At 38.1% G+C, this 3932-nt stretch overlaps 1 pseudogene; it reads left to right on the forward strand.

Moving 5' to 3' along the window:
* LOC110259687 lies at nt 2630–3666 on the forward strand (annotated as a pseudogene).

Genomic DNA, 3932 nt, shown 5'->3' on the forward strand with positions numbered 1-3932 from the left:
AAATCTTGCAGATAATTAAAATTCTGCCAAGTAATTTTATAATTTTGTTGTATCATCTCAAGTAACTTAGGTAGACAATAATTATAATTCCTTGGGGTTTTTACTTTTCCTTTTAAGATGTTCTTTCACAGTTTTGCTGAGTATATGGCATGTATGCAAGCTGTGAACAAAACCTTCCAGGTTTAGGAGTTCCCATCATGGCGCAGTGGAAATGAATCTGACTAGGAACCATGAGGTTGCAGGTTCAATCCCTGGCCTTGCCCAGGGGGTTAGGTACCCAGCAGTGCTGTGAGCTGTGGTGTAGTTTGCAGATGCAGCTCAGATCTGGCATTGCTGTGGCTGTGGTGTAGGCTGGCGACTACAGTTCCAATTGGACCCCTAGCCTGGGAACCTCTATATGCCAAGGGTGTAGCCCTAAAAAGACAAAAAATAAATAAAAATAAAAAATTAAAAACATTACAGGTTTAAAAATAATGAACATGATGATGATGATGATGATATAATCTGCACTGCTTTTGCAAATAGTTGTAAACATGCCTGTATAAAATTTTCTATTATGTTTCTTCAAAAACTACATCAGAAACTTCATGAATTCATTTTACTAGCTATATGATGTTACTTCCAGTAGATGTGTATCATAATTGCCTTAACCTTTCACCTATTGATAGACATTAAGTAGATTTTGAAAACATTGACCAGGATTTTGTCTTGGAGCCCTGAGAAATTCATTTTATAAGCAGCTGTCTTTGTAAATCCAGTAGCTGGTCTCCTAGTCTCTCTAGTCACTTCTGGTCATCTGATTAAGGACTGAGGCAATACATCCACCCAAAAGCTTTGGGGAAATGACGCACCCCATCTTCTTCTCTTTAATGAGGGACACATACCCAGATGACTATTATCTGTTAAATCTTGCTCTAAGGGAATCAATGTATCATGGTGGTTAGAAACATTGGATTGAATGACCTGTCCATCATTTACATGATGAGTGATCTATAGCAAATTACTTTTGCTCTTAAGGCTGAGTTCCCAAAGGGTTAAGTGTGAATAATGCCTTTATTGTGGCACTGTTAGGCTGATATAAAGTACATATTACTGAAAGTAGCCTATATTATCCACACAGTAAACATTATTAATGATGATCATTATTATAATATTGTTATTGTGATTATTGATATTACCTTCTATGCACATATCTTGAGCCACAGATTTTTCACTCACCCTTGAACTTCCTGATTTACTTCCCCAAATTCTTTTTTTTAATTTTTTTTTTTTGGCTGCACTTGTGGTGTGTGGAAATTCCCAGACTAGGGGTTGAATCAGATCCACAGCTGTTGGCTACCTCCACAGCCACAGCAATGCTAGATCCAAGAAGAATCTGTGGGCTACACTACAGCTCACAGTAATGCTGGATCCTTAACCAGCACTAAGTGAGGCCAGGGATAGAACCTGAATCCTCATGGATATTAGTCGGGTCACTACTGCTGATCCAGGATGGGAACTCCCAATAATACATTATTTGTTGTAACAACATAGTTTTATAATAATCTTTGATAGGTTATCTGAATCTCCACCTTCTTTAAAAAAGATATAGACTAACGGTGTGTCATATGCATTCTGTGGTATATGGAATGATTGGCAATGGGAAACTGTTGTATAGCACAGGGAATTCTACCCAATATTTTGTGATTTTCTGTGTGGGAAAAGAATCTGAAGAAGAATGGATGAGTGAGTATGTATAACTGAATCACATTGTTGTACAGCAGAAATTATCACAATATTGTAGATCAACTATATGTCAATAAAACTTTTTAAAATACTTCAAAAGATAAAGATAAAAAATAAATTAAAAATACATATAAATTTTAAGAAATATTGTTTTATATTGGAAATAAATCTCTCATGGGCTACATTAGAGACTCTGAAAATATTAGAATTATTTTTATAGGGGGTTACATTTGGCTTTGGGGTTATATTTCTTTGAATGTGCAAACAAGTGACATGGGGACTTAGGATTACTAAGATTAAACCTGGGTCTTGAACAAGACCTAATGTAAGTTTCTTAAAGAGGTTGTCATGATGAATTGAATTGGATGTGACATCTTTTTTTTGATTCACAAATTTATATTGTGTGTGCATGAATCACCTTTGATAGACTCTGGGTCTACAACCAATGAACAAATTAGAAATGATCAAGGAATGTTGAGAGAAGAAGAGGATGCAGGATGGATTCAATAGATCATTACACACAAAATTACAAAGGACAAAGAGATTTATGATGTCAAATAATTTTTTTTGTTTCCAAAAAAACAAACTCTGGATGAAAATGCTTGGATCCAAATCCCAGCATCTCTTCTCACATCAGTGACTATGAGACTGCCTGGCTTCGCTATCCCATTTTGAAAGTAGAAATAATAAGCATCCCTACTTAGCTCAGATTCGGAAGACATTCACATCACTTAATACATGTAAACAATTAGAATATTGTATAAGGACAGCATTTAATAAACATTAACTCTTAGCATTGTCATTCACAGAGATTGGCTACAGACTAAGAAAGAAACCTACATTTTTTTTCATTTTTCCAGCAAAATACAGTAAATGTATGAAAATATGAATGAAGACCTTCCATAAGTCAAGAAAACATCTCTATTATTCTAGGCTAAACTGAAAATTTTTCTATCCAAAGACATTTCACTCTTCCCTTCAACTTTCTCCAATATTCCCCTCCAACTGATGTATCAGCATGAGGAGAACCAGAGACACATGTCCAATTTCCTCCTCCTGGTACTCCCCATCCAGCCAGAGTGGTAGGGAATGTTCTTTGCCCTGTTCCTGGGCATGTATCTGACCATGGTGCTGGGAGACCTACTCATCATCCTGCTCATCAGGCTGAACCCTCACCTCCATACCCCCATATACTTCTTCCTCAGCCACTTGGACCTCACAGACATCTCCTTTTCATCTGTCACCATCCCTAAGATGCTGATCAACATGCAGACTCAGGATCAACCCATTCCTTATTCCAGGTCCATTTCACAGACTTACTGTTTCATAACCTTTGCCAACCTGGACAGTTTCCTGATCACTTTGGCCTATGACAGGTATGTGGCCATCTGTCACCCTCTGCATTATGAGTCAGAGTGTGTGTATCATGCTGGTGGCTGGGTCTTGGGTCATTTGTTGTGCTTGTGCTCTTTTGCACACCCTTCTTCTAGCCCGACTTTCCTTCTGGGCTGACAACACCATCCCCCACTTCTTCTGGGACCTTGCTGCCCTGCTCAGATTGTTCTGCTCAGACACATCACTCAACTAATTGGTAATCTTCACTGCAGGATTGACAGCCATCATGCTTCCATTCGTACGTATCCTGGTTTATTATGGCCATATTGGGGTCACCATCCTCTGGGTTCCCTCTACCAAGGGCATCAGCAAAGCCTTGTCCATGTGTGGATCACATCTCTCAGTAGTGACTCTCTTCTATGGGGAAATTATTGGTCTATATTTTCTTCCCTCATCCAACAACACCAATGACAGTAACATAATTGCATCACTGATGTACACAGTGGTCATGCCCATGTTGCATCCTTCATTTATAGCCTGAGAAATAAAGACATGAAAGGGGCCTGGAGAAAACTCTGGAGTAAGAAAACTTATTCTTCCAACTGATACTTAACCTTTTTTTAAAACATCCCTGTGATTTTATTTCTTCATTTACATGTAAATACAAATTATTGAAAATATAGCTCACTTGTCTTCTTTCCTCAGCTGCCACTCAGAAATCTCTGCTGCTCTTATTCTTTCTTACAGCTGTCGGGGGGGATAGTAAAGGGGAATATGCATCATGGGGCTTAATTTGCTCTTTTCTATGATAACAGGGATTGTGAAGTACTTTGAGGATGCTATGTCCCCTTGGTTGGTATCATTAAATGGAA

The sequence above is a fragment of the Sus scrofa genome, chromosome 1, assembly GCF_000003025.6.
Source record: "Sus scrofa isolate TJ Tabasco breed Duroc chromosome 1, Sscrofa11.1, whole genome shotgun sequence".
Lineage (NCBI taxonomy): Eukaryota > Metazoa > Chordata > Mammalia > Artiodactyla > Suidae > Sus > Sus scrofa.